At 36.2% G+C, this 21,391-nt stretch overlaps 1 long non-coding RNA gene across 1 annotated transcript; it reads right to left on the bottom strand.

Annotated features, from left to right (window-relative positions):
• Positions 1-597: 597 nt before the first annotated feature.
• LOC118761927 lies at positions 598-2,119 on the bottom strand. The gene is made up of 3 exons (XR_004997739.1): positions 1,775-2,119; positions 1,199-1,744; positions 598-1,162 (listed from the first exon to the last, which is right to left on the bottom strand). It is a non-coding gene; the product is annotated as an uncharacterized LOC118761927 (long non-coding RNA).
• Between the last annotated feature and the right edge of the window lie 19,272 nt (positions 2,120-21,391).

The following is a 21,391-nucleotide window of genomic DNA, read 5'->3' as shown; positions in this document are numbered from 1 at the left end:
GAGTTTTGTACATGTTTTTCTGTGCCTCAAATCAGATTATTTTACCTCAAAACGTACAATTCTCTTTTCATTCCCTTCAATTAGCTACTAGTTGTACAGCAAAGTATACTTTGAAGTATTCCAATGTGAGAGCGACCATTGCAACGGAGTGGAAATCCCATAGTTCGTAGTAGTAGCAAATCCTAAACATTCATGTTAACTATCTACGTCTTCTTGAATAGGTTTTCCATAACAAATGTAAACCCAGCCGGATGTCCAATTCCCACACTCAACCAAAACTGCAATATTTATTCATTAGCAAACATTAGCCAAGCATGGGCGTGTATCCTTGGCAATACTCGAGTTGTACAAACAGAATTCGCGAAATGGCTTTGCCGTGTAACTAAACGTGTTTAGACAAACAAGAATGCCTATAGCGTACTCCTAATTTCCTGATCGTTGATGGATTTATTTCTGTCATCGAATATTTATCATCTCGAGGGGAACGGAAGACTAGGGAAGGTCGATCAAGCCAAATGTTGAGCTGCCACCCATTCACACTTTTGTGATATTTCAATATCCTGTCTAACAAAAGGTAATGACACTCCTCACCAAAATTAAAGAACCGAGTTCCTCCAATATTTGCCGCATTTAGGCATCTTTTTGTTCGTTTTGCCTTTCTAAATTCGTCGCTTATGTCCCCAAGAAGTTTATAAATCTCGTTTATCCCTGCGTAAGCACGTTCGCTCAACTAGAATATACTGAACGGTGTACAAATGATCGAATGTCGATGTCTCCACTCGAACAGTCCAATAATTCAACACAAATATAACCCTCCATCGTGCATTTTAGACGAAAGGACGCAAAGAAGGGCCACACCGACAAGTTTATTGAGTATTCCCCAGTAGAATGATTTTCCTGCAATGAAAGGCTGACTAACTGATAGAATTTCCACATTTCCGTCAAAATTGCTTTTCAAGACAGAGAACCAAAACTTCCATGGGCATAGATTATCCGCGTGTTTATTTGAATTATCAGAGATGGAAAGACTGTCCAAAGACTTAAGTACGACAACAAATCTGGAATACCATAATCTCCGAACAATATTGATTTAGTCTGAGCCGAGATAAACTATCTGCGTATGTCCATGTAAAGACAGCGGAGGAAACAGAGGACGACAAACCTAACAATTAGTTATGAGTAAATGGAAATTACAAACCCAAGAAATACTCAGAAATGGAATCTTGACGCACAGATAGAACTTTGTAGGTTTCGGTGTTGGATAAAAGACGAATATTGACTTCCTGCGAGTGATTGAATGGAGAGGATATCCCCATCAGTAATTTCTCGTTGTACTAAACTAGAAAACTGGGAATACGTCGCTCTGAAGTTTCCAGACAGGTCTGTGGTATATTATTTGAGATGGGACAAGGGTATGGACGTCGTAGATCTGTGTACTCCGATATGTGGAATAACCTGGCAAATGTGGTGGTCACTGGCAATGACTAATCCCCGTCCAGTGCGGGGAAACCAATCAATGCTTGTGATGTACTCCCCGTGGCAGCAGTCTGTGAGTATTGGTTGTTGTTCATTCTGCCAATAAGAGTGATGAATACTCGGTCGTCATACACATGGACATGCGTGTCATTCCCCACTGCAAAAAGATGAGTGCAATTATATTTTATGTGCCCCACACACCCTAATAAATAAACACCATTCTTTTCTCCCCAAAAAGTGCAGTTGTCGAAAGGGCTCATTTCCCATCCTTCAACAATCAGGTTACATCATGTCCAACCGTACATCAGTCATGACAACTACCCCATTGGTAGCCCCGGATATGACAATGGAGGGATCGGGCGATTCGAGAGATGTAATTGACTCCGTATGGTTCTTCAGGAGTGTCAGACACTTGTTTGTCTCAAAATCTTTGATGAAAACAAAATTTGAATGCTTGAATTAAAAGTGATTGGTCTACGCTATATGCATATTCTAGTGGTGTGGTTGAGGTCACGATTATTCGAGAAACTGGGTCTTTATCATTTGGTTGTGCCACAATTTGAGTTAACGATGAATCGATTGAAAATATATTTGTGTCCCTTCCAACAGTTACTTATTAAAATACCCTGCAAGTAAAAACGTACTTCGCTGTTTATCTGAAGTAATCGCAGAGATCTTTAGATGTTTTAATTATTTAATAACTTTTTTGTCCGCAAAATATTCTGTCCTTTCTTCTATATCCATACAACAAGAAGATTTTGTCTGATTTTTACAAAATAATTAATTATGCTAAACTTTATTTTTAAGAAATAAAAATATTAAATTTCATCCAAATTCGATAAACTAGTTTTCGAAATTACTTATGGCAATTCTGAGAGCGGTTGTACCAAGTCGAACAAATACTATACTACAAATATTTTTGTTTGAATCAAATAACCTTTTAGAAATTGAAAAGTTATGTCTTTTCATATTCTCACATTTCTAAACACGTAAGAACTCAACAAAAAATTAGTTTTGTATAAAATTTCAACACAGAAACAATTTTCTCAGAAATTCATTTTATTCGTTTGCATAGTGATCAGAATAGTACAGAATTAAAAAATTTATTTTCGAATTTTTTTGAAAAACTAACTACAGTGATTTTTGACTAGTCTACGAGTTCACCTGCCAGCTGATTAGTTCAATATTAATTTTCTTTATAGTAGCATATTTTACATGTCGAAAATTTGGGTAGGAAATTTATTGTGATACTCAGTAATTTAGTTAGTGGGCTACCAGACGATTTTAATTTTTACTTTTTTCATTTTTTTATCTTATTGTTTGGCCTGAAACAAATATTTAATTCAAAGTAACGAAAGATTTGCTGATCATTAATTACTTTGATCCGTTGTAGAACTTATTTAGCTGACACACGACATACGTTTAAACGCAGTTTTGGAGAATATAAGGGATTTTTTGTTTAAAATGTCAAAGTTTTTGTAAAATAAACAGATTTTGGATTATTTTTAAATGTTTTATTATGTAAAAAATTAGTTGCACTTTTATACTTTAAAAAACTTAAATATTTTATTAAAAATAAACAAGTGTCCCAAGACAAATTTGACCCACTGTATAACATATCAATAATTCGAATGATAATCAAATTTTTAAAATTATTCACAAAATTTCGAAATTAACACATTTCGTCATTACAAATAATGCAAACTGTCGCGAGCGCAGCGAGCGACCGAGCGCTAGACGCAACTTTGACACCTAACAAGCCTATCATCAACAAATATATTTATTAAATTATTTAAAATTTTAACATGATTTAAAATTAAAATTGAAATAACTTAAGTTTTCCATTGAATCCCATAAAATAATTTATAAGTAGACCTTAATAGAAAAAGTAAAATCAATGAATACTGAACGCTAATTTGGTTTAGGTTGTGAGGGGGGTAATAATTTGACAGATCTCATTGCTATTTTTTCGTTTTAATCTCTAAAATTAGGTCTTCTAATCAAAAATGAACTGTGCAGACAGGCTTGCTCCTTCAGAAGATTCTTGTTTTGACATTTTTATAAATTATGAAGCATTTAGATTTTTTCTCATTATTCTAAAATATCAATTATAAATTTTAAAATATTATTTTTATTTATGAAATCGGTTTTAAAGCTCATTCTGCTTTGGCATCGATTTTAATTTTTGTTATCGAATATATTTAATCCCAAATACAAGCCTGGGTATTTAGAGTATTTTGCATTTGGCCATCTAGTGGTTATAAATCCAACTCAATTGTCACTGGGACGTACCTGCAGAGGTAGAAAAAAAAAAAAAAAAAAAAAAAAAAATTTACTTGAGGGGGTCTCTTTTTTTTTTCTGGGAAGAAGTCGATAGGGTAGTCCTATTGTTTCATTATACAAACTCCCCCCTAACCTTTAACCCTTCTCTGTTTCCAATAAAACTTCCTATTCCTATTCCTGGGTATTTAGCTTAATCTGCTGAATTTCGAAAATTATGGAGAAAATTGTTTTCAATCGTCTCTCAAGGCTTGTTGAGGATAATAATTTTCTCTCTGACAATCAATTGGGTTTTCGACATAAAAAAGGGACTGGAGATTGTCTCAGAGAGCTGAGATCTGCAATTGATAGTTCGAGGAGAAAAAAGGAATTTCTTACAATAGCGTGCTTGGATATAACGAAGGCCTTTGACAGTGTTTGGCACTACGGACTTCTTGATACGTTATCAAAAGCAGGAATTGGGAGAACCGCATTATTATGGATAGAAAACTTTCTTTCAAGAAGGAGGTCGTATATACGTGTTGGAAATTTAATTTCTAAGAAAATTGAATTACAAAGAGGGGTTCCGCAGGGATCAATTCTCAGCCCGCTACTCTTCAATTGTGTAATGAGTGAGTTACCAAAAACTGAGAGCATAAATAGTCGTATGATTATTTATGCTGATGACATTCTTGTGCTTGATTCAAGCATAAGTAAACAAATTTCGTGGAAAAGGGTAGAAACCCATATAAAAAACATTGGGAGGTGGTGCCAAAACAATGGGTTGACTCTGTCAAGAGAAAAATCAACAGTCACATGGATTGCAAGCAAAAGAAAAAATATCAATGAATATGTAAATACAGGAGATATAAAAAACTCTGGAAAATTGGAGTATCTCGGAGTATCGATAGACCGAAGAGGATCTTTTAAAGATCATATCAAAACACGAAGAGAGAAAGCTACAGGAATGTTGAAATCCTTAACTCGATTTCATTTGGAGCCTGAAACTTTCCTTTTTGTGTATTCTACATGTATTGAGCCATTCTTGATATATGGCTATCAAGGATGGTATAGGTCCGAAGAAAGTAGCATTTTTGTGAAAAAGTTGGAAAAGACCAGAAGATTTGCTATTAAATTGGAATTTGGATTGAACTTAAATTCAAAAATCGAAGATGCTTATGACGCTAAAGTCAGAAAGATAGAAGATTTGTTACGTCACTTATGGAAATTATGATGTAATTCTTTAGGGTATATGCGAAGAAGAGACATGTGGTGTCTCATAAAATGACCCTATATAATGAAATCAAACCCACTTTAATTAGTTTCTTGTTCTACTCTTGGCCTTCTTCCTAACTTTAATTTATGGGTTTGTTGGGAAATAAAACTTGTCTTGTCTTGCCTGGGTATTTGTCAATTTATAGATTTTTTGATTGATCGGATCTAGAAATTGAGTGGTCGCTCGCTGCGCTCGCGACATAATCCTTTGACATAGTACAGTGAATACCCCCAAATTCGCCATTCTTAAATTCGCCAATTCTTAGATTCGCCTTTTTTTAAAAAAAAATTCTAGTTTCAATGGAAATTCGCCAATTCTGAAATTCGCCAGAATTTTTGAAAATTTTTAAATAAAAATACAAAAAATATTGATAAATAATACATTTTTAAAAAAACATGGCGCAACGTGGGTTTAGTACTATACCATTTCCCATACTAAATGGGATTAACACCATACTAAATGGGATTAACACCAAACTAAGTGGGAAAAAATCAAAATATAAAGAGACAACAAATGGGACTGGAATATTAATTTAATAAAAAAGCCTAATTATTTGTTAAAATAAAATTAATTTTTTCAATTACGTCAATTTTGGTTATTTTCGAATTATTAAACAGTTCTACTCACATTCAAAAATTATTGATTATATTCTGAAATTCGCCATTTCTCAAATTCGCCGCAAAAAATGACGGAACCAAAAATGGCGAATTTGGGAGTATTCACTGTATATTCTTTTATCATGGTGCTCATTTAGAGACCGCTTCCGCGTCCCTTTATTTTTGTTTGTTTTAATTCTTCTAACAACTTTTTCCCCAATTTTAAAAACAGAGGTGTCATTCTTCCACATGTTTTTTTTAGCATTTTTTCTTCCGCCGCATCCGAGTACTGGACAGCCTTTGTCCTTGTACTACTATTTTGTCCTTTTGTCTTTGACGGTAAACCATTTTCAAGCCATATAATTCTCTACGTCATCTTTTTCATTTATGTTGGATGAATCCAAATTTGCGAATAGGAGATTAAGTTCTTTTTCGCTATAGTGTATGTCTGCAGACTGATCGGCATTTTCTCCAAACATAATTCTGAACGGTGCAAACGACGTAGTGGAATGCACCGTTGAGTTATATGAACTGGTTATCCGGTCTATAATCAAAATCCATTTATAATCGAGGTTTTCAGACAAACAGGTGGAGGACAACATATATTTCAGAGATTGGTTTAGTCTTTCCACCTGCCCCTGCACCCAAGGGCACCTTGCACGACCTCTCACGTGCTTTATCTTGTACTCATTGCACAATCGGGAAATCCTTTCGTTGACAAATTCCTTCCCATTGTCCGTATGAAGAATTAATGGTTTCAAATTAATCAAATTTTCATCTACGTTGACTATTATTTGATCGTTGTTGTAATGCTTAAGTCGACAAAATCTATCTATTAGAATTATTCAAGAATTTCCTAATGAATTTTCAATTACCTAAGGTGGAGCATTATATTGTAATTTATGCGATATTTGTGTAACATGCCATAAAAATGGTTTTTTCAAAAACACAGATTTACGTAAAAAACATATTTTACATATAAACGTTTCTTCCCACTACTGTTGATACAAAAGATTTTGCAAAAATTCCCTAATATAAACTAAGGAATCGAATTAAAAAATTGGCATAGTTCAATTTTTTAAATTTTCGATCTAATATTCATAAAAATTTTCATTAATTCATTTAGTGGCTATTTTCGTGCAGGGTGAAATGCAAAAGTACCAAAAATTTTTGCCGAACGACCTGTCAATGAGATAATTCGATTGTTATTTAATCGTGGATACGACTGATTCCGGTGAAGAAAAATATGTAAATATTCTTATTGGGAAAATAAAGGATCCTCAAATCAGCTATCTTATAATTACATACAGTTAAATTCTTCGCCGAATGCATCAGTAAACGTGCCTCTTTGCCTGTCAAGTACCATCTCCAAAAACATTCTTTGGTTCTACGGCAACCCCCCACGAAACACCAAGTGTTGAGGGAGAATTCGGCCTGAATTATTCTTTCTCTTTGAAAACATTCCCTCATCTACTTCTACTACTTACTTAGTTAAAACCAATTATTGATTTAGGAGCATTGAGAAGGTATTCAGCACATACCTCTCTAAGGGACATAGCAAAGTTGACGATTGTCTGTTTGGTCCAATTTAACTGATGTTGCACCAAAGTGTGCTTTTCAAAACTCAATAGATAGATAAAACGGATACTTAATGCTAAGGATACTCTGGAACCTTCCAACCACGTTCCTTGAATACCAAATGTGTAATGCATATGCCCTTCCGTATATTGGAGATCCAATTTGAACGTTTTTGTCCTCGACTGAATATTGGCTATGTCCCAACTGTTGAAACAGCTGGAAGATTACGAAAACTAGAGACGAGATTTTTGACTTGATTATCGAGTTGTTGGTCAAAGAGAGCAACACAAAAAAGATTTTCCAAACCGGTTCTCCAGAAATAAGTTATCTTCATAGAACACGTGTCAGAAAACGAGTCGGTCCCTGTCTACATTCAAATGTCTGCCATTTTGCAATTTGCTGAGGTGATTAGTCGTTTTGAGACTTGAGAGCATTTATGGAACAAGACCCAAACAGATTTGATTTTTTGTAAAGGTTGAGTTAAAATATTGAGTTGATAGAACGGTCTTTTGTTTGGCCTCATGAATTTGATTGGCAACTGTAACTGCTGGAAACTGCAGAAAGAGGCTGTTTATTGCATTAGAGTGGGAAATTGTGCATAAAATTAGTTTTTATGTGAACAATCAGAGAAGATCGAAACAATTGTAAAGAAGTGTATTGGGAAAATATTAAATTCCATGATTATTGTATTTTGAGTTGCGCATTGATAGAACGAAACGGACAATTTTACGCACATTTGACCTAAGTACATCTGGAAGTGTTTAAATCGCCAGGAATGGAGCTTATGACACCGCAAAGAATAGTTATCTAGAAAATACATTTCATTTTTTAACATAATTTACACTTTGTACAAATTTGTCGAGAAATGCTTTAAAATAACACAAAATTAAGAATTCAATCTTAGAAACACAAGAAAAAACACATTAATAAATCATTTTAATTAATTAGAAATACAATCAACGTCTAAATCCACACAAATGACACCTCCACTCACCTAAAGAATAAAATACATTAAATACAATCAGGAGGCTGAAGGAGTTCCGGTCTGAGACAATAAATGTAGTGCCCCCAATCACAATCATCACAAAACAACAATTTATCCTGGACATTCACACACTCCAACGTACATCATTGTTTGACGTCCCACACACAGTACACGACTTGCACTCAATGTACTGCCAGAAATACGTTTTTATGAACATTCTTTGGACCATGTGGTCCACAAAGTTAAGATCAATCGGATGAACTACCCTCACTACTCAGATCTTCTGTAATTACAACATTTCAACAGTTCCTCGGCCTTCCCAGAACGACTGGTCGTCGTCCCGAGACAACAGTCGCAGCAAAGTCCACCCTCTTCCTCAGTATTACATTTAGTCCTCACAAGGACTACTCTTTTCGGTCTTTTTTTGTTTGAAAACTCCTCCAAGTCTAAAGAAGGACTCTCCTCGTTACTCGACGACTCCTTCAAAGCACGAGTCTCCTTTTCCACCGCGGTGGTTGGAGATTTATTTTATTTTTTGTTTTATTTAACCACCAAAACCACTGTAAAAACCAAACAAACGTCACGTGATTCGATGCACTCGACTAGGGATCTCATCCTCGCTCGGTGATCTTTCCACGAGCCCACACAAGATCGCTCCGGGCGGCTGGCCGCGTTTGACGGGGCATTTGCAAGTCTTTCAGAGGAGCCAGACCAGGGCGTTCGTTATTGTGCGACCAACGATCGGTTAATCTGTGGGCTCTTTATTGGACCTCCTCGATTCACCTCCTGTTGGACCACGATAACCGAGGACCACATGATCCACAGGGATAGGAAATTGACGGTTCGAAGTATTGGCCGTAAATATTCGCCAGGAACCGGCTGTGAACCGTTTTTCCATAAGCCGGATAGGGTTCACATTTGCGAAGGAGGTTGTCTGCGTGTGGGGAGAAGCAGAGGTGCATGTCGAGGGTTACCCCTAGGACCGTCTGACTTCTGTAGAAGGGTACGGACGCATTGTTCAGCTTCAAGTCGACTGAAGTCTTTCCCAATCTTTTGTCAGATGTGAAAAGGGACTTGGCGGACTTTGCCGCGTTTACTACGAGTCGGTTGTCAGTTAGCCATAGGTTCAGCCAATCCAGGTTAGTTTGGATCCTTTCAGAGGCCTTCTGGATGTCCCGTGAGGCTATTACGATATCATCCGCATATGAGAGGACAATATCATTATTGTCGAGAGAGGGCGGGAGATCTTCCATGAAAAAGTTGAAAAGGGCCGGGGATAAGGGGGTACTCTGTTGGGCAGGAGACGAGACGTGGACTTCAGTCCTCCGAAGCACACCCTTTCCCTTCGTTTACTTAAAAGTTAGTGATCCATAGTTTGAGTTTCGGCGGAAATTTAGTTTGGAATATCTTCCTTGATAAGAGCTTCTTCAAGACAGTCGAAGGCTTTGTAAATGTCTACGGAGCAAAGAAAGGTCTTTTGGTGCTTCGGTTTGCTTGCAAAACCGGTACAAATGAAATCCGACAATGATTGTAAGTATGAAGACGTGGACCTGCCTTTTTGAACCTATGCTGAAAATGTCTTCTGAATAAAAATTCTTCTATTCTTCCAAGAACCAGCCTTTCCAGGATTTTTGACATGAAACATAACAGAAAAACCGGCCTGACGATGACTGATATAGGGTATTGTCCACGTGCACGAAAGATTTAGTTTGGAGATTAAGAGGCAGTCGGATGTATTTGGAGGGTTTATATTCAATGGTTCTTTGGAGGGTTTATATTCAATTTTTGATTTTTAGGTTAATTTTATGGTTGCTCTAGTTATGCCCTGAGACGGAGTTGTCAAAAAATGCTTGCAAAATTAAATGGATAAATTATCTATTGGAGAAGCAACATACATCTAATTAGTTGTGTTGAAAAGAACTCTTGGTAGTATGCTAATTGAACACAAAAGTAAGCTTCTGCTTTCGACCGGTTTGTGAGGATAACATGCGGTGGTGGAAACTCGAAAAGTTAAAATGATTAAATTAAATGTGATGATTGAAGATAAGAGTTAGCCAAAAGTATGCTTTTCTTCTAAAAGAAAGTGGATACAAACGGTTTGGAGTAAAATTCCATTTAATTAAATTAATCAGTTAATAATAGAAAATTAGGAGATTTGAAAATTTTAATCAATGTTATTAAACCTCTTACCTTCCGGGCTTAGCGTGGCGTTACGGGGTCCACCATGTCAGTTGGAAATTCTTCCGGATATGGCAACGCTCAGGAGGCACTTAATGCCTACCGAAAAAGGACTCTTAGCTTCTCAGACCCTGGGACATCGTCGTCTCAGGCCGATCTTGCGGGAAGGATTGAACCTTTCAGAAGGATCTCCCTCGTTTGGATCGGCAATCACGGGAATAACTATAATTAACTGGCTTTGCCCGTGTTTGGTCTTTAAATAAATAAATAAAAAAATAAATAAAAAAAAATAAATAAATCTAGTGTTACTTCGTTGTGTACACCACATATATGTTAATAATTAGTATATAAGTCATTTTATATTATGGCTTGGGTTAATTTAATAATCGAATGATGTTTGTCATCCTTGCACTGATTGCTGATTATTATCTGGCCTTCAGATTTTCCTCTTTGGAAATCTGTTGCTGACGATTGACATGCTATGAAACTCATGGGTCTTTAATACTATAATCGAGAACTAAACTTATTTGTCCATAATAAATTGAAACCTCACGTTTACATTATTAGTAGCAGCAGTGCTCATATTTTACGTGCTGCAAGCATGCTGGGATCGAGAAAGGGATTTATACCTTTAATTAAAAGGAGAATTGCATTTTCATGTATGAGGAAGTGATATTATTTGAAAAAAATTAATTCTGTTTGAAGAGGATATAGAACAAAATATTTTACATTTTCCTAAATTACGCCAATATTTGGAAGAAAATTATTGAATTATAAATAGAACTTATTTTAAAAATGCTCTTTTGTATATGAAGGAATCTTTCAATGACAGGTTAAAAATGAATGTTTAAATATAAAAAGGTTTAAGGATTTTAAAAAAGAAAAGGCAACTCTATCGTTCGTTATAAACCCTCTATGTGCTAAAGTCAGCACTTTAAATTTATTGCCATTTGAAATTAACGCAGCTGAGTTCGAAATGCAGCTATTGAACTTGACATGTAAGGAATTATGGGCATCAAAGTTTATTCGCCTTTCAAAACTGGTAAAATAAAAATGATATTAATGTTATACAAAAGAAACCCTAGCTGCTAGGGTAACTAGCTGAACGGATAGTTCGACTCAACTACGCCCCGCTGCATATTGGATGGTTTCTGCGGAGTATAGCGACCGAGACTTGAAAAAGCCAGCTCGTCTCCCTCCGGTCGCTTGCTAGTTAAGAATGACTTTTTCAAGTTAAGAATGACATAAGATCCCGCAAAGATTCTAGGTCGTCCCAGTTTTTGAAACTTTTGCCATGAAGTCTGAGATCCCTTTCCAGAACTGCCGGAAGAGTGGATCTAGGTCTTCCACGATATTTGTCTCCATGTTTGGAGAAATAATCGTCCATTGGCCGGAGCTCTGCGGTCCATTCGCAAAATATGGCCAAATAATTTCCGCCGGCCTCCAACGATTTCTTGAGACAACGGAGTAGCATCGTAATGTTTATACAGAGATAGATTGTTAATTTTATAACACAAGCAAAACAATCTTAAGAATGACATATATTAGATAACAAAAAACCTAAAATGTCTTGGATATTTTTTGTTATCGATTTATCAAATATCGATTTATATTAATAATATATTAATTAATTTCTTCAAAAAACAATTATTTTGGGTTTTAGTGGTGCATGAATAGGCTTGAATGGCCACTGAATAGTCCAAGAAAGTTTGCCCTCAAATGCGAAAAAAGTTTGTTGATATACAAGTATTCCCCCGAGTACTGCCCCCTTATCAACGGAACATGTATAGTCCTCCCAATTAGCCTACAGTCGGTGATGAACCTGCCCACAAATATTCCCGTCTTGTACGTACATTCAAACACCAGGGAGGAACATTGGTAACACGTGATTATTTATTAAGTCCATTGCATGGTTCAAATTGGGACAATTCCAAGATCTGATAGCATATTCCAGCCACAATGACACTGACATGTTTGTTAAGTTTATTCTCCAATTATATAACTCTTAGTCTGTCGTACGACCAAGAGACTCGGTCACCCCTCTGTTATGGTATACTTTCCTCTAAACTGCAGCCAACAACCCTCCCAAAACTAGACTATTTGGGTGGAATAGAGAATACCAGTCTCCCTCAGTATAAATATATTTTTATATTTCATAGCTGATCGGCGTATCCGACTGTCACAACTCATTTTCCTCATCTGTCCTCTCTGTTTGGCACTTTGATCGAACCTGTTCTAATCTCAGTCCGATCTACCAACTCCGTGGATAACCACATCTGTTACGTGTAGAGTCCTCAGCCATGATTGACTGCTTCTCTTGCCACAATGACAGTAGAGTTGTCATATTCAGTAACCCTTTGAATATTAAAATACTCGACATAAGAGGTACCCTTTCTCGATATTTTCAGGACAGTCTGGTGTTCACCTGGCAAGTTCTCCTCGAACAAAATCCCTCTCAGTCTGTCCCCAAGTTGATCACTTGTTTATTTCTACCAAAGAAAATGCCATTTTTTGGTGGGATTTGAGAAATTCGAGGACTCCAGTTAATTTGTGATGATATGCTGGTAGATAGAACAAGCTGATTATCCAAAACTTGTATCCGTCCACTGGTCTCCAGTGAAACATGGAGTCTCCGTCGTTGTCACGGAAAATATGATATATGAAAGAAGATCAGTCGAGAGGAAGATTGGAGGTCATGAGGGCACTATGGTCATGAAGTCAGAGAGAAAGATTCGAGACTTTGCTTTGTTCTCAGGATTAGCTGATACTTTCGTTTACGGAGTTGGAAAGGAGGTGGCAGACTTGGACTGTTCCTTCAATTTTCACAACTATTTGGACTATTCTCATGATTATCGGGAAGACATATCATCAACATCAATTTATCAGAAAAGAAAAGAATCTAAAATAAGGGAAGATTATGGAATATTATCAGTTTGGTGGTGGATTACTCACATGATAGTCCCCCAAAGAGTTGGAGGAAGGGACATGTCTTTGTGAAGGTTGGAGACAGTTGGACTGCTGTATTCCTCTGAGTTTATTTTTCAGTACTCACCCTCAAAATGATGTCTAAAAAAGAAGGATTGAACAAGAAACAGTTGCTCTCAATATGCTACAATCAAGCGAGAGTAAACTGCAGGACGTCTTCTCGCGAAATGGAATCGTCAATTGAGACGATCACGATGGAATCTGGTCTCAAAGTTGAGGACCGAATCATGTTGTTGACTGGCCAATTTCAGGACGAACAGGTTATTTAGAATAGAATGATCTCTCAGTTGGAACCTTGTTTAGAGAGAATCGTGCAAGTTTGTGTGGACAAGGCTGACCTGACTGGTCTGTTCTTGGCAGGAATGGCTGATCGAGTACCTGAGCTGTTAAAGAATTACACGGAAATGACGGGGGATTACCAAACGAGTCTCTCGATGGCCCTTTCAGTGGGGGTAGACTTCCAGAAAAACCGATTCTTCGAAGAAAACATTAAAAAATACAGAAGCTTATTAAATTCCCTGCGTTGGTGGGAGCTGAGGTGGTGAATGTCTGAATATTGAAGGATTAAGTTTGATCGATTTTTGGAGTCCCGAGGAATGAGAGTTTGTCACAGGAGAGTGGATTTGCTGTGCATATTATGTCACCGGAGTCTTTCATTCCGTAAGTTTAAAATCGACCTGGAAGCGAACCAAGAGGACGTGAAGCGAATCTACCCACAGGCTCGTGTAAACAAGGAAGGAGTCTCGATATATTGTAGGCAGGGGCATGCCAGTATTGTGTCAACCCTCAGCCACATTGTTCAGTATGCAGGAGGATAGTCAACGTGTACTCTTTGGACAGCGGGGATAAGGCCACTCGTGTTGGCAAGTGGTTCGCATTCTGTTTACACTGTCACCATGGGGGACATAGTCAACATCTCGTAGACTGGTTTCGGTACTTTGAATTTTCTATCGAGAGACGTTTTAGTGTCTGTCCGGTCTATGGGTGTGAATGTCTCTGTTTTTTTAATACTGGCACCTCCTCGTTTTCGTTTGACGAGAAATGTGATCCTCCAGATTAACTAAACCATATTATGGACTTGCACCATTGCAAAATAAAATCCATTTTGAAAAAAATATTTTACTTTATTATGATTAAGTGCCACATTATTTAATTTACCCCCATCCACATGCAGCAATTCTCCGGTGATGAACCCGCTCTTGTTTTTGTCGGTCAAGAAGAGAACTGCCTCTGCTACTTCCTCGGGCAGTCCGTTTCTACGAAGAGGGTGGACTTGTCTCCCACGTTCGAGGAACTGTGAATATGACTGAGGTTGTACTTGCTGGTAGGCCTCCTCCTCAATGCCCGAAGACCTGTGGAGTTGTGTGAGGATGATCCCCGGACTAAAGAGTAATGACCGACTTGACTGAGTTAACCCTGATTTGGCGGGGACCCAACTCTATGGAGTGAGTGGGGAATCTACCGAGGGAAGCACACTTGGTGAGTTGGTCAAGAGCACTTTTGGAGATGCAGTAGGAGAGGACATTGGGGAACTGGAGAGTAGGGAGAGGACTTACAGCTCGAGTGCCAGTTATGCTGGACACATTGACAATACTCCCTTCAGTCTCAGCCAGGAGTGGCCAACTTGATTAAGTAGAGTGGGGCACTTTATTAGTGTGTGCAATCAAACCGCAAATTAATATCCAGCATTCGATCGAATTTGTCCATGCAAATATTCTCCACATTGTCATTCCCGATTATCCCTAATATATGGAAAAACTCCCTAATTACGCCAATTCTAAAGCCTGGGAAACCAAAGGATGTCCCCTCTTCATACCGCCCGATCTCAATAACTTGTATCTTATCGAAAGTACTGGAAAAGCTGTCCTTTTCTACAACTGCCAGAATTCCAGCACGGTTTTAGACCATTCCGTTTTACAACGACCCATTTATGTTCTGTCTCCCAGTTTATTACTGACGGTTTCAACATGGGAACACACCTACGGACGGCCTTAGTATCCATCGATATACAAAAGGCTTTTGATTCTGTCCCGAGGAAACTCCTAAGGCGGAAGATATTCGATTCGAACTTACATCCGAAAATCAAACTGTGGTTGGAAAATTTCTTAACTGGCCGACGCGGAAGGGTCCGTATTGACAATACTACTTCAAGATCAATACTACTGCCCAATGGTGTCCCACAAGGCTCCCCTTTATCTCCCCTCCTTTTTAACCTATTTTTACATGACCTACCCATTACTAATGACCCGGAAATTATGTTCTTATTCTATGCGGACGACCTGATTATCGCTGCAAGGGATAAATCTCCTTCTGTGGCTGTCGCAATGGTCCAGTCACACCTCAACCGTGTATGTGATTGGCTATCTGCAAACATGTTGTGTGTGTCTGCATCTAAATCTCAATTTACCCTCTTTACTACTGATAGAAGTTAGTTCTGATCTATCTTTCTCTGTGATCTTGGAGTTAATAAATAATAAATTAATCGGCTTTGAATCTTTTTTGAATTTTTGTGGACGAGGGCTCTAAGACACCTTTGGGCTTCTTACTGGGAAAATAATTTACGTTGATTATTCATCGTCTGACCTCTGTTAGTTATTGATTCCTGAAATAATACCGAAAATAAATCGAGAACTTGAACTATAGAATATTCAAATGGATATTTGATATAAAATTACGGCCAGCCCTATATGCAGTCCATTGTCCCCAAGAGGACTCCAGAAAGTATATTACACGCAGATCCATCCCTTAATGTTTTATAGGCAGCAGGATCGGTTGGAAAACACTTTCTCGAGGTGTTCTTTCGACCAGAAGCAGAAGAGACTGGTCTCCAGACTTCGGAAGGGGACAGCTCCTTTGATTAAGTTAATTTTATTTTTAATTAATCTCCTTTGTTGGGGTAATAAAGTAGTTTGAAAAAAATAATAAATGTTAAAATTAAAATTTATGGATAGCCAGCCCTAAACTTAATAAATTGTCAAAGAATCTTAATTTAGCGCAAATTCATGTCGTAATCAAAAAAACACTGGAGCAAATACTGGAGAGCAAACTCTTGCCTAAGCATGCGATCAATGAACGACTAAATAAAGCGACGCATTCCTTTAACTTAGAGACAATAGTTTTGAAATTCAGATTTCGTGGTATAGAACTCAAATTTTCATTTAGAGAAAAAGTATATTTTACATGTTTGTTTTTTTGCAGTATTCAATAATACCGAATTTTTCTGTTAAATTTAGAGCGACTGTTAATTACCAGCGACATAGTTTTTTAATGGAAATAACCTGTATTTTGATAAACTTACATATAAAAACATAACGATTCACCACAAGAACAGACAAGAGGACGTGATTAATTTTTAACCAATTAATTAAGCATTTAGCTAAATTAATTAATAAACATTAATAAAAAATTTTAATAAGCTGAAACAAGCTGTAAAAATTAGAAAAATAGTAAAAAAATAGAAAAACATAAGAGAAAAAAGAATTTCAATTTTTTTGGTGAAAAAATAGTGGCACATCATAGAGGTGATAAATTAGAGAGGTTTGACTGTAATTTAAGAGGCCCAAAAATGTTAACACGACTTTTTTAAAAAAATAATACACGTTCTCATCATAAAAGTGACCCTATCGATCATCTAAACAGTCCGAACGAGATCACTCTTGATAAAAAGCGAACAAATCAGCTCAGGATAACACATAATCTAAAATAGTTTTGGTTTTAGATACCCGTCCACTAATCAGTCAAATACATGACCCACTGTAGTCAAATTTAAATTTTCTTATCGTATAAAGTCGCAGATTCTTAAAGTCCCCACCAACAAGTTTCCACACTTTTCCAATGGCAGTTCAATCACCTCCGAACAGTCATCATCACACACTTTCACAAACTTCATTCACACAATAACCACACCACACCACTTTTATGTTATTCATACGCTCTTTATATCCCTACTCTTCCAGGTCATAATCCTGTGTGATTGACTGTTTGAGTAAGTTTCCTTTTATTGTTTGTTCTGCATTTTCATAAGATTTCGTGAAAATGGAAAAGTAGTTGTCTGCTGAATTTTTACTTTCACTCATTTCCTGTCAAATTCATATAAATTGATATTACGTAACATAGTTCTCTGAAATTTGTTTCGTTTATCAATTCCCCTGTTTTTGCAGAAGGCGGGAATTTTATAATTTTTTCAAATTTTCTTTTTTCGGCAATAAACTGATTTTTCTTGTCAAAATATATTTTGCATGTTTTTTGAACGGTATCCCAATATTCCTTCAACGTCTTTTAAATAACTCTTTGAAGGACCTAACCCTCAATTTAACAATTTGGTCTCTCAATTTCCCCATGTAGACTTGTGCCTTGTCCACAATCACGTCCATCTGCCCCAAACTTGGCTGAAATACGGAATCGACTTTTTGAGCCAATTCACATGCATTTGTGAAGCAATTCTTACAATTTGAGCCACAATATCATAAAACCGAAATTTCATTAGCTCTGGATGTTATATCAGCCAATTCGACTCGGTCGTCGTCTCGAATAAATTGTTCTGTCTGACTAATCAATCTCTCGATCTCTTCCCATAGATATTTATCAGCCAAATTAGTTTTCGTCGTCTCATTAACAAATTTTTCTAATTTATCGTGTATTTCAGTGGCTGATTGGAGAAGGGAATTATACTCCGACGTTAGTTTTCCAGTGTCGGTTCTAAGTTCAAATTCTTCATTGGGACTGCTTTTTCTTACAATCTCATCAAGATCTGAATTTCCTCGTTCTATTCTTTTTATCAGCTCCTATTGGCTTAGACACTGTTAACACACGTTTATGGATTTGAGATTTTCTTTGGTCTTTTGGAGGTTCTGTGTAGTGTCATTTACAGCCTCGATTTCTCTCCACATTTCAGATATCCACTGAAGGAACTGATTTGCTTCCACGAGAAGATCACAGTTACCTTTATCCCCAAAATCTCTCTTCTAATACACATTTACATTCTATCAAAATGACTAAATTACACATTGCTTCAATTTCGTTTAATCTATTCCGAATACTGGCCAGTTCGGAGTCATCCCTTCCCAACAGTTGGGTAATGGTAACCGAATAACTTGGAATATCCGATCGTATTTTCTGACAATGTTTACAGTCAAATAGACCCTCAGTTCCTTGATTTGATCAAAGGTGAGTTTTGGTGGTAAATTTTTAATAAAAAATTCCGATCTTTCGATCCATTCCTTCAAATCTTTCTTCCTGGCTTCATTTTGGTCGATAACTTTAGATATTTCGTCTATAAACCAGTCATATGCTATTATATCACCCAAATATTTTCTATATCCGTCCAATTCTGATTTTTGTTGAGCCATTTCTCTTTGGCTATCCTCAAATGAGTTTTTTAAAAAGTTAGCACAATCGACAGTCCCTTCCTTAGAGAGAACATCGTAATAGTCCATATTGAACTGTTCCAAACTTATTTTACATTCACTCAATGCCTCTGTCACTTTCTAAATTTGATTTATTCGTTTTAATAGAAAAACGTTGATTATTTTCTCAGAATTGATGAAATCTTGTCTACTCACTGGAGACTGTTTTTTTAGATGTTCAATCTCGAAAGCGGTCTTTTTTAGATTTTGTTTTGTATTGGATAGTTTGGTTCATTGACTAAGTTGATGATTTGGTTTATTCGCTTTGCATCGGAGAATATGACCTGAGAAAACGTGAACTGACTTGGTTCTTCTGTTTCATTTCCTCATATTCCGATACAAGTTGACTTATTTTATTATTTAAAGGAAATGATCCTAAATTTTGTATTTCTATCAACAAAGGATGTAGTCTCTCAAGGGATCTCTTGATTTGCTTTGATTTTAGTGTAATTAACAAACTTGTGAGCTTGAAATCACTTCGGGAAGACAAGAAAGTGGTTTGTGAGAAATATTTTTTGTCTTTGCTTGCTATTGTTCAATTTTTGATTTGCTTTGATCTAATTCATCGGAAAATTGTGCAATAAGTTGATATGCTTCTTCAATTTTGTTTGAACGTTTTTTGTCCGTTTTGAACTTTTCTCTCAAAAATTCCCATTTTTATGTTTTTCTACAATTCTTTGTTTATTTTGTCCAAATTGATCAGTCAGCGTAAGAATCTTTTCTATGGTTAATTCCCCTTCCGTAAAATGTCGTTCAATGTCCTGTTTATAAGATCAAATTAATAATCAACCACTTCTAGATTCCGAGCTGCCTCTGAACTATTCGGGTCGTCTACCATCAGTTCTAAGAAATTTATTATTAAAACAATTTCAACGTGTTCTTTCTTTATTTTAGACTTTTCTAAATCAATCACAGCTTTAAAGGGTTCCTCAAAAACTCTGAAATTGCGTAATTTTGATCGGAAAACATCCACGGATTGTTTTAGTCCAATCATTGACTTGTCAAGTTGTCCAATTTCTTGATTTATTTTCTTAAAATGAATAAATTAATTCACAGAATAATTAGTTTTGAATTTTTCCATTTCCAATTCTTCCACGTTCCTCATAAGAATATCGTCATCTAGTGGTTTAGCATTTCTAGGCAGATTTGATACATGTTCTGACATTCCCGGCCATTTTCAAACAAATCCTGCAAGTCCTTTGACTGATTTGTCGTCTCAGCTTCAAGATCCGCCAGATGTTCTCCAAAAAATGTGCAAAAAGATTTGATTGCTAAATTATTTGGATCAGTGTCTAACATTTGTTCTGAAAGTGATATAACGAGTGAAAATTCGTTTTTATTCGCATCAATTTCATTCAAAATACCCTTTGAATTGTTAAACAATTTTATTTAACTTGACAATTTTCACACGGCTCTTTCAGGTGATTCAAGTCACAGCCAACCGGTCTTGTCGATTAACTTTCCTTTGACAAGATGCCAGCCAAGTTTTCAATTCGCCAGTTTTTGCATCAAATTGGTTTTTTAGAATTTTATTTGCTCGAAGTTTGTTTTCCTGAGCTTCAATTTTGTCGTAAAATTTAGTCATTTTTGTTTTTAGTTGTAAAAATTGGGACTAATTTGATTTTAGTGTTGGGAATTACTTTAAATGTAATTTTCTCTCCGTTTTTTGTGATCGTTAACGGAATTAAAATTTGCTCAATGTCACAGGAACTGCAAGAGTCCTCCCAAGAGTTAATCTGACGTCCAAATTCCTCAATTTGTCTCCTTGCTCCATCAAAGTCTGATTCTTCCAAAAATTCTGTTTGTTCCCAACGACAAATCGAAATCTATTTTTAAAATTGGCAGAATTTGACCTCAATTTGCTCACAAAAACTGCTAAAACAGTTCCAAATTTCCAAATTTTTGCAAATTTTGTCGTTTTTTACTTTAATTTTCTGAATTTGATTTTTTAAGTTTTCCAAAGAATCTGCCATTTCTACTGACAATTCAATTTTATCAAAAAAATCAAATCTAATTTGAATTAAATCAGTTTTTAATGTCTAAAAAATACACAAATTAAATACTTTCAACTCAGAAATGGCCCCTTTCACGTCTCCGTGTTCAATAATTTCATAAATTTGTAATTTTTCATCAAAATGTGTCACTTGATAGAATAATTCGTCGATTTTTGATTTTGTTTTGTGCTCGTTCTCTTCCAAAACCTTATTTTGTTTAAGCTGCTCTTCAAAGAAGGACTTTGCTTCAAAAACTGCTCTTTCCAGTTCCACTGCCTTGGATTTAAGACCTTCATCAAGCCCAGTGGAGTCCTCCATTAAGGACTTAAGTCTATTTTCTACATCCTGTAAGTCAAAACAGGCTTTCTATATAAATATAACCAAATAGAATAAAATACTTTAAATATTGGCTCATATTTGGCTCGTATTCTGGGATCTGTTCTAAATAACAGATTCTGGGATCTAATTAAATACTAAATAACAGATTCTTTGATTAAAAAAAGTACAAGATAAATTGCTTTGATCTTTAAATAGCCGACAAATTGATTGACCCTGTGCTTAAGATAATTCAAAGTAGTTTGAAGATTAATATTAAATTATCATTATGATGATACATCTTTTAAAATAATTATTATTGATTTATTATTGCGACATTTAAT

The sequence above is a fragment of the Octopus sinensis genome, unplaced genomic scaffold (genome assembly GCF_006345805.1).
Source record: "Octopus sinensis unplaced genomic scaffold, ASM634580v1 Contig18740, whole genome shotgun sequence".
Classification (NCBI taxonomy): Eukaryota; Metazoa; Mollusca; class Cephalopoda; order Octopoda; family Octopodidae; genus Octopus; species Octopus sinensis.
This window is presented reverse-complemented; position numbering and strand designations above follow the sequence as displayed.